Raw genomic sequence first — 11,367 nt, forward strand, 5'->3', positions numbered from 1 at the left:
AAAACACTCGCATATCAAAGCAAATTTCCCCATAGAAGTCAATGGAAACGGCGATTATTCGTTCCGCATTGACTTCTATGGCATGCAATACCGAATGTGGCCAGGGGTGGGAGGGGGGCGCCAGAGAAACTTGGAAATACTCAAAAAACGTGTGGCTGTATTCGGAAACCCTCGTAAAGGCTTGGGAACAAATAATTTTCAAGAATTTGCGAAGGGCTCCGATCGGCTCCGGCGCCCCCCCCGCACCCAACGCTTGCAAAACCGAGTCAGGATTTAAAAGATAAATTGCTCGTATTGCGAAGCACTCGTTAACCACGTTACTCGCAATCTGAGGTTCCACTGTGTGTATATATTAGGGTTGTCCCGATACCGATACTAGTATCGGTATCGGGACCGATTCCGAGTATTTGCGGGAGTACTCGTACTCCCGCAAATACTCCCAATACCGAAATAGAATACTCCCGCCCCCCACAGCTGCCGCATCCCGCCGCTACATCGCATCCCGCCGCATCCCCGCTTGGTTATTACGGGCGGGGAACATTACAGCTTTCATTTGAATAGCTGTAGTGTTTCCCGCCGCGCCGCATATAGACACTCCCCCTTGCTCGGGTGAACTGTCCAATCCCGAGCAAGGGGGAGTGTCTATACGCAGCGCGGCGCGAAAGACTACAGCTATTCAAATGAAAGCTGTAATGTTCCCCGCCCGTATTTACCAAGCGGCGGCGCAGCGCGGCAGCATGTACGGTAAGGGGGACATGGCTGCATATATGGAGGAGACATGGCTGGATATGGGGGGGACATGGCTGCATATGGGGGGGACATGGCTGGATATGGGGGGGACATGGCTGCATATGGGGGGGACATGGCTGGATATGGGGGGGACATGGCTGCATATGGGGGGGACATGGCTGGATATGGGGGGGACATGGCTGCATATGGGGGGGACATGGCTGGATATGGGGGGGACATGGCTGCATATGGGGGGGACATGGCTGGATATGGGGGGGACATGGCTGGATATGGGGGAGACAATGGCTGGATATGGGGGGGACATGGCTGCATATGGGGGGACATGGTGGATATGGGGGGGACATGGCTGGATATTGGGGGGACATGGCTGGATATGGGGGGGGGCATGGCTGGATATGGGACGGACATAGCTGGATATGGGGGGGACATGGCTGGATATGGCTGGATATGGGGGGACATGGCTGGATATGGGGGGGACATGGCTGGATATGGCTGGATATGGGGGGACATGGCTGGATATGGGGGGGGACATGGCTGGATATGGGGGGACATGGCTGGATATGGGGGGGACATGGCTGGATATGGGGGGACATGGCTGCATGTGGGGGGACATGGCTGCATATATGTGGGGGACATGGCTGCATTTGGGGACACATTTAAAATAAAGTATCGGTATTCGGTATCGGCGAGTACTTGAAAAAAAGTATCGGCACTTGTACTCAGTCCTAAAAAAGTGGTATCGAGACAACCCTAGTATATATATATATACACAGTGGAACCTCGGATAACGAGGATAATCCGTTCCAGGAGAACGCTCGTAATCCAAAGCACTCGCATATCAAAGCGAGTTTCCCCATTCAATTTAATGGAAATAATTTGTTCCACATTGACATCAATGGGTGCAATACCGAATGTGGCCAGAGGTGGGAAGGGGGCGCCAGAGAGCGCCGAAAACAGCGCCATTTATTCCTTTTTTTTATTTAATTAATTTTTTTATTGTTTTAAGCTGGAAATTTTTGGCTCCCGATTATTATTGGACTGCTTGAGCGGCGCCATTTATTCCTTTTTTTTTATTTCTTATTTTTTTTATTGTTTTAAGCTGAATTTTTTTTGGCTCCCGAATTCACGAAAAAAATAAATAAAAAAAATGGCGGAGCGCTCCCAGGAAAAAGCCGACGGTTTTCATTTGTCAGTCTCCTCGCATCTCCAATTATGAATTTACGCCGAGAAATTCGGAATGCATGACACACGCCGCCTGCGGCGGCGGCCCCGATGAATTATGCAATGCTACGTGATGCATTTTATTTATTCGCTGGATTCCCCGCTACGATACACAAAGTGGAGCTTTTGTTTCTTCCCCGGGATGGATGTTGTTGTTGTTTTTGAAGGCCGCAATGATTGACAGGAACAAGATAGAAGCGCGGGAAGAAAAGTCTACGGCGCCACACACCTCCGTATTATTATGACCAAGGTCAAGCGTTGGCGGAAGGTCGGGGGCGGCGGAGCTCGGATTACAGCGCCGCCGGAAATCTCAGCAGGAGGTTTGTGATCCATTAAAAATGAATACAAAATCAGCTTCTCCGTCTGATCCTAGAAGAACGCAACCGAGCGACATCGTCGCTACAACAGAGCCGAGCGATCGCCCCGAAGCTTTGCCCCTCCCCATTTGTATTTTCTGCTTTCATCTTCCTGGTTTCCTGTTACATTGTTGCACATCTGTGGTCAGGGCTCCTGGTTTCCTGTTACATTGTTGCACATCTGTGGTCAGGGCTCCTGGTTTCCTGTGACATTGTTGCACATCTGTGGTCAGGGCTCCTGGTTTCCTGTGACATTGTTGCACATCTGTGGTCAGGGCTCCTGGTTTCCTGTGACATTGTTGCACATCTGTGGTCAGGGCTCCTGGTTTCCTGTGACATTGTTGCACATCTGTGGTCAGGGCTCCTGGTTTCCTGTGACATTGTTGCACATCTGTGGTCAGGGCTCCTGGTTTCCTGTGACATTGTTGCACATCTGTGGTCAGGGCTCCTGGTTTCCTGTGACATTGTTGCACATCTGTGGTCAGGGCTCCTGGTTTCCTGTGACATTGTTGCACATCTGTGGTCAGGGCTCCTGGTTTCCTGTGACATTGTTGCACATCTGTGGTCAGGGCTCCTGGTTTCCTGTGACATTGTTGCACATCTGTGGTCAGGGCTCCTGGTTTCCTGTTACATTGATGCACATCTGGGGTCAGGGCTCCTGGTTTCCTGTGACATTGTTGCACATCTGTGGTCAGGGCTCCTGGTTTCCTGTGACATTGTTGCACATCTGTGGTCAGGGCTCCTGGTTTCCTGTTACATTGATGCACATCTGGGGTCAGGGCTCCTGGTTTCCTGTTACATTGATGCACATCTGGGGTCAGGGCTCCTGGTTTCCTGTTACATCGTCGCACATCAGTGGTCAGGGCTCCTGGTTTCCTGTTACATTGTTGCACATCTGGGGTCAGAGATCTCTGATGAGGAAATCGACAACCTCCAAAAGTTTATTTAGTAGGGGTTAGGGTTTAGGGGGTTAGGGTTAGGGGGTTAGGGTTAGGGGTTAGAGGGTTAGGGGTTAGAGGGTTAAGGTTAGGGATTAGGATTAGGGGGTTAGGGTTAGGGGTTAGGATTAGGGGGTTAGGGTTAGGATTAGGGGGTTAGGGTTAGGGGTTAGGATTAGGGGGTTAGAGTTAGGGGTTAGGGTTAGGGGTTAGGATTAGGGGGTTAGAGTTAGGGGTTAGGGTTAGGGGTTAGAGTTAGGGGTTAGGGTTAGGATTAGGGGGTTAGAGTTAGGGGTTAGAATTAGGGGGGTTAGAGTTAGGGGTTAGGATTAGGGGGTTAGAGTTAGGGGTTAGGGTTAGGGGTTAGAGTTAGGGGTTAGGATTAGGGGGTTAGAGTTAGGGGTTAGAATTAGGGGGTTAGAGTTAGGGGTTAGGATTAGGATTAGGAGGTTAGAGTTAGGGGTTAGGGGTTAGGATTAGGGGGTTAGAGTTAGGGGGTTAGGATTAGGGGGTTAGAGGGTTAGGGTTTCCCATTGAAGAATATGGCTAGGACTCAGGAATTGGAACAGGGAACTCCCCCAAAGGTCAAAGGTCAGAAGGCGGGTTCCCAGAGGTCAAAGGTCACATGGCGTGGCTGACCCACCCCCACCAAAGTGTACCGACTACCCCAACTAAGTCAGGGAATGAACAACTTCTTGTGTCACTGTGCTGTGATTCGTTTCAGCACAAGCTGATTTTTGGGAATGTGATTGGACACAAGAGGCGGGATTTATGATTTCTCCAATCACAAGCAGGGGGCGGGGACTGTGCTCCTCCAGGCATTCCCGGCCAGGACAAGTACTGTCAGTAAGTAAAGCGGTGATGTGGCGGCCTTTTTTTGGGGGCATCAGATTGGCTTGGGGGGTGTCAGTTTCATTCCGGGACACTCAGCCAATCCCTGGGGGGAGGGTGCCCAGTAGGTGGTTGGAGAGTGTATAAATGGTCTGGGGTCTGAGCAGGGCCGCCATCAGGAACATTGGGGCCCCTTACACAGCTTCAGGCATGGGCCCCCTGGAGCAGAGAACTGGGGGGGGGGGGGGTGCTGCCACCTGGAATTGAGAAGCAGGGGGGCTGCCGCAAATTGAGAAGCGGGGGGCCTTTACAAAAAAAAAATATATATATATATAAAAAAGGGGGGTAGCCATCCGGGGCCCTGGGGACCTCTGGGCCCTTTAATTAAAAGAAAAAAGAAACCTCTGGGCCATTTAATAATAAAAAATATATATATATATTGTACAGGATGCCAGGGTTGGGTCCTGGACGGGTGCTATACAGCACCACTATTTGGGCTATGGTCCCTTTAACCACTTGCTTACCGGGCACATATACCCCCCTCCTGCCCAGGTGAAATTTCAGCTTTCGGCACTGCGTCGCTTTAACTGACAATTGCGCGGTCGTGCGACGTGGCTCCCAAACAAAATTGGCGTCCTTTTTTCCCCACAAATAGAGCTTTCTTTTGGTGGTATTTGATCACCTCTGCGGTTTTTATTTTTTGCGCTATAAACAAAAAAGTGAGACAATTTTGAAAAAAAATACAATATTTTTTACTTCTTGCTATAATAAATATCCCAATTTAAAAAAAAAAAAACATTTTTTTTCTCAGTTTAGGCCGATACGTATTCTTCTACATATTTTTGGTAAAAAAAAAACAAAAAAAATCGAAATAAGCGACTGGTTTGCGCAAAAGTTATAGCGCTTACAAAATAGGAGACAGAATTATTATTTTTTATTATTTTTTTTTTTACTCGAAATGGCGGCGATCTGTGATTTTTAATGGGACTGCGACGTTATGGCGGACACATCGGACACATTTTTGGCGCCATTCACATTTATACTGCGATCAGTGCTATAAATATGCACTAATTACAGTATAAATGTGACTGGCATTGAAGGGGTTAACACTAGGGGGTGAGGAAGGGGTTAAATGTGTGTCCTATATAGTGTTCTAACTGTAGGTGGAGGGGGGGTGACCGATCTGTGTCTCTATGTACAAGAGACACAGATCGGTCTCCTCTCCAGAGACAGCACCGCTGCCTCTGTGTAAAACGGCAATGAGAGATGATCTCATATGTTTAAATATGAGATCATCTCTCATTGGCCGCACAGATCGCATCGCGAACGGCCACTCTGATTGGCCGTTCGCGGCGATCTGTAATTGGCTGTGTCCGAGGGACACGGCCAACACAGATTTTCCCCGCTGCGCGCTCTGGAGCGCGCGCGGGGACCGCCCTAAGGGGCGGACGTCAATTGACGGCAGTTTGGAGATTGGGATCCGCACTGTAGCCGTCAATTGACGGCAGGCGGATCCCAAGTGGTTAATAGCGGGAGGAGTGTTCAGGGGGTCACCCAAAGTGGGTGAAGGATTCCAGGTAAGAGTTAATCCAGAGAGGACTGGCTCGCAGTTCTCTCTCTCTTGATAGAATAATTTGGGGCCTGGAATTCTGGAGGCTCTAAAGTGCTATTTGGGTGGGAAAGAGCCTCCACTCCTAAACACTGAAGAGCCAGCACACAAGGTGTTAACACTCCCAGAGAACCGCCCATTTAAACAGGAAGTGGTGGAGGTGTGGGGAGGAGTGTGGAGGTTGCACCTGTGAGGACAAGCTGGGAGTCTGATAGCTCTTTTGGAATACAGGGGGCGAAGACCCGTCTACCAACGAACTGTATGTGTTTTGTTTTTGACTTACTTTTTGGTGCTGAAGATAAGCAGACTTTATTTAATGCCGAAGCTAAGCGGACTTTTCTGTTATAAGTTTTTCTTGTGTGCTGAGAAAAGCCTTATTTTTTGTGGACCTATGAATAAAAGCCTTTTTATGTTCAGGTCGAACGGTTTGTGCACTTAATCCCACCGAGCTATAGCCCCCGAACGTTACAATATATATATATATATATATATATATAAAAAATAAACATTTATAAAAAATACATAAAAAAAGGGAGGTTGCCATCCAGGGCCCTGGGGACATCTGGGCCCCTGGAGACCTATGGGCCTTTTAATAAAAAATAAAAAAACATAAACAAAAATAAAAAAAATAAACATTTATAAAGAAAAACAAAAAAAAAGGTCACATGGGGCCCTGGGGACGTCTGAGCCCTTTAATAAAAAAAAAAAAAAATATATATATATATATATATATATATATATATATATATATATATATATATAAAAAATGTAATTATATATATATATAAAAAAGGGGGGGGGTTGCCATCCAGGCCCCTGGGGACCTCTGGGCCCCTTAAAGGTGTACTGCCTGTACCCTCCTGATGGCGGCCCTGGGTCTGAGGCAACCCTGTCACCCTGTGATGAGGGGGACCAGTCTGTGATCGGGGGACCAGTCTGTGATGAGGGGGGATCAGTCTGTGATGAGGGGGGACCAGTGTGTGATGGGGGGACCAGTCTATGATGGGGGGGACCAGTCTGATGAGGGGGGAACAGTCTGATGAGGGGGGGACCAGTCTGATGAGGGGGGGACCAGTCTTATGAGGGGGGACCAGTCTGTGATAGGAGAGACCAGTCTGTGATGGGGGACCAGTCTGTGATGGGGGACCAGTCTATGATGAGGGGGACCAGTCTGTGATCAGGGGACCAGTCTGTAATGAGGGGACCAGTCTGTAATGAGGGGGGACCAGTCTGTAATGAGGGGGGACCAGTCTGTGATGAGGGGGACCAGTCTGTGAAGGGGGACCAGTCTGTGATGAGAGGGGACCAGTCTGTGATGAGGGGGACCAGTCTGTGATGATGGGGGACCAGTCTGTGATGATGGGGGACCAGTCTGTGATGAGGGGGGGACCAGTCTGTGATGAGGGGGGGACCAGTCTGTGATGAGGGGGGGACCAGTCTGTGATGAGGGGGGAACAATCTGATGTGGGGGGACCAGTCTGATGAGGGGGGACCAGTCTGAGACGGGGGACCAATCTGTGATGGGAGGGGACCAGTCTATGATGAGGGGGACCAGTCTATGATGAGGGGGACCAGTCTATGATGAGGGGGACCAGTCTGTAATGAGGGGAACCAGTCTGTGAAGAGGGGGAACCAGTCTGTGAAGAGGGGGGACAAGTCTGTGATGAGGGGACCAGTCTGTGATGAGGGGACCAGTCTGAGGTAACACCAAATTTAACACACCTGCTCCCCATTCACACCTGAGACCTTGTAACACTAACGAGTCACATGACACCGGGGGAGGGAAAATGGCTAATTGGGGCCCAATTTGGACATTTTCACTTACGGGAGAGATAGAGATACAAAGTAACATTGTTTATAAACATTGATCAGACGGGAGATAGAGAGATACAAAGTAACATTGTTTATAAACATTGATCAGACGGGAAAGAGAGAGATACAAAGTAACATTGTTTATAAACATTGATCAGACGGGAGATAGAGAGATACAAAGTAACATTGTTTATAAACATTGATCAGACGGGAGACAGAGAGATACAAAGTAACATTGTTTATAAACATTAATCAAAGAGGAGATAGAGATACAAAGTAACATTGTTTATAAACATTAATCAAAGAGGAGATAGAGATACAAAGTAACATTGTTTATAAACATTAATCAAAGAGGAGATAGAGATACAAAGTAACATTGTTTATAAACATTGATCAGACGGGAGATAGAGAAATACAAAGTAACATTGTTTATAAACATTGATCAGACGGGAGAGAGAGATACAAAGTAACATTGTTTATAAACATTGATCAGACGGGAGATAGAGAAATACAAAGTAACATTGTTTATAAACATTGATCAGACAGGAGAGAGAGATACAAAGTAACATTGTTTATAAACATTGATCAGACGGGAGATAGAGAGATACAAAGTAACATTGTTTATAAACATTGATCAGACAGGAGATAGAGATACAAAGTAACATTGTTTATAAACATTGATCAGACGGGAGATAGAGATACAAAGTAACATTGTTTATAAACATTGATCAGACGGGAGATAGAGAGATACAAAGTAACATTGTTTATAAACATTAATCAGACGGGAGATAGAGAGATACAAAGTAACATTGTTTATAAACATTGATCAGACGGGAGAGAGAGAGATACAAAGTAACATTGTTTATAAACATTGATCAGACGGGAGAGAGAGAGATACAAAGTAACATTGTTTATAAACATTGATCAGACGGGAGATAGAGAGATACAAAGTAACATTGTTTATAAACATTGATCAGACAGGAGAGAGAGAGATACAAAGTAACATTGTTTATAAACATTGATCAGACGGGAGATAGAGAGATACAAAGTAACATTGTTTATAAACATTAATCAAAGAGGAGATAGAGATACAAAGTAACATTGTTTATAAACATCGCTCAGACAGGAGATAGAGAGATACAAAGTAACATTGTTTATAAACATTGATCAGACGGGAGATAGAGATACAAAGTAACATTGTTTATAAACATTGATCAGACGGGAGAGAGAGAGATACAAAGTAACATTGTTTATAAACATTGATCAGACGGGAGATAGAGAAATACAAAGTAACATTGTTTATAAACATTGATCAGACGGGAGATAGAGATACAAAGTAACATTGTTTATAAACATTGATCAGACGGGAGATAGAGATACAAAGTAACATTGTTTATAAACATTGATCAGACGGGAGATAGAGAAATACAAAGTAACATTGTTTATAAACATTGATCAGACAGGAGAGAGAGATACAAAGTAACATTGTTTATAAACATTGATCAGACGGGAGATAGAGAGATACAAAGTAACATTGTTTATAAACATTGATCAGACAGGAGATAGAGATACAAAGTAACATTGTTTATAAACATTGATCAGACGGGAGATAGAGATACAAAGTAACATTGTTTATAAACATTGATCAGACGGGAGATAGAGAGATACAAAGTAACATTGTTTATAAACATTGATCAGACGGGAGAGAGAGAGATACAAAGTAACATTGTTTATAAACATTGATCAGACGGGAGAGAGAGAGATACAAAGTAACATTGTTTATAAACATTGATCAGACGGGAGATAGAGAGATACAAAGTAACATTGTTTATAAACATTGATCAGACGGGAGATAGAGAGATACAAAGTAACATTGTTTATAAACATTGATCAGACGGGAGAGAGAGAGATACAAAGTAACATTGTTTATAAACATTGATCAGACGGGAGATAGAGAGATGCAAAGTAACATTGTTTATAAACATTGATCAGACAGGAGATAGAGATACAAAGTAACATTGTTTATAAACATTGATCAGACAGGAGATAGAGATACAAAGTAACATTGTTTATAAACATTGATCAGACGGGAGATAGAGAGATACAAAGTGACATTGTTTATAAACATTGATCAGACGGGAGAGAGAGAGATACAAAGTAACATTGTTTATAAACATTGATCAGGCGGGAGATAGAGAGATACAAAGTAACATTGTTTATAAACATTGATCAGACGGGAGATACATTGTAGCAAAGTGTCATTTCTTCAGTGTTGTCACCTGGAAAGATAGAAGAAAAGATGTAGACAGATGTGAGTGAGGGGTGTCCTGACTTTTGTGTGTATCCCCCGGTCCCTGTGTAGAGCGCGGTGCGGCGTTTCTCCGCCATCAATGGCCATTGAGAAGGATCGGGACTTTGATGGAAGATCTTGTGATCGGCTCTTTGAACCCCGGAGTGGTGAGGAGGAAGTTGGACGGCTCTTCACATGTTCCTCTCTCCTCCGAGTTCCTCCGAGTTCCCGGCTGTGAATCCAGGTGGCCGAGGACGACCAGTTCCTGCCAATTTCTCCGGTTTCACATTTTATCCGCTAAACAAGCATCCTGATCCAGGTTACCAAACGGGCCGCTCACCAGGAGCCCCCCCCACCACGCAGATCGGATATCACTGAGCCGGCACCCTGTGCAAGCAAAAAAAAGAAAAACCTGCGTCCGCCAGCTCCACGGCCCCTTTCCTGTCCTGGCGGGGGCTGGGATAATAGGCCCCCCCCCCCGGTCCCCAGGAGATGGGCCCCGGCAGATCAGCCCGCGAGCCGCCCTGGACACGTGCGCTGCACATTGCGCCCTTTGTGGAATGGAATGCGACGGCGTTTATTTGACTTGAAAAAGGTTCAAAGAAAAAAAAAGAAAAAAGCGTCTTGAGTCGCGAGGAAAAGAAAGTCTGACGGCCGTCCGCATTCGTCTTATTGTGCAGACGATCGGAAGATCACCCAAGTCACTGTGCCCCGAGTGCTGCCACTGTGCCCCGAGTGCTGCCACTGTGCCCCGAGTGCTGCCACTGTGCCCCGAGTGCTGCCACTGTGCCCCGAGTGCTGCCACTGTGCCCCGAGTCCTGCCACTGTGCCTCAAGTGTTGCCACTGTGTCCCAAATGCTGCCTTTGTACCCCAAGTGTTGCCACTGTGCCCCAAATGTTGCCACTGTGCCCCAAGTGCTGCCACTGTGCCTCAAGTGTTGCCACTGTGCCCCAAATGCTGCTACTGTGCCGCAAGTGTTGCCACTGTGCCCCAAATGCTGCCACTGTGCCTCAAGTGCTGCCACTGTGCCCCAAGTGCTGCCACTGTGCCCCAAGTGCTGCCACTGTGCCCCAAGTGCTGCCACTGTGTCCAAAATGCTGCCATTGTGCCTCAAGTCCTGCCACTGTGTACCAAGTCCGGCCACTATGCCCCAATTGTTGCCACTGTGCCCTAAGTGCTGCCACTGTGTCCCAAGTACATTTTTAGTTGTAACATGACAAAATGTGGGAAGTTTCAAGGGGTATGAATACTTTTTCAAGGCACTGTATTCAGGCCCACCATCATGAATTATGGGGCCCCGCACACAGCTTCAGGCATGGGCCCCCTGGAGCAGAGAACCGCCGGGGGGGGTTCTGCCGCCTCAAATTGAGAAGCGGGGGGGCTGCCGCGAATTGAGAAAGTTGAGAAGCGCAGGGGCCGTCATTCGAGAAGGGGGGGGGGGGGTTGTCACAAATTGGGGGGCCCTGGGGACCTCTGGTCCCTTTAATAAAAACAAAAAAAATATATATATATAAAAAAAGGGGTGGGTCCTTGGGGGCCTCTGGGCCCCTTACAAAAAA

This window comes from Rana temporaria, chromosome 9 (genome assembly GCF_905171775.1).
Source record: "Rana temporaria chromosome 9, aRanTem1.1, whole genome shotgun sequence".
Taxonomy (NCBI): domain Eukaryota; kingdom Metazoa; phylum Chordata; class Amphibia; order Anura; family Ranidae; genus Rana; species Rana temporaria.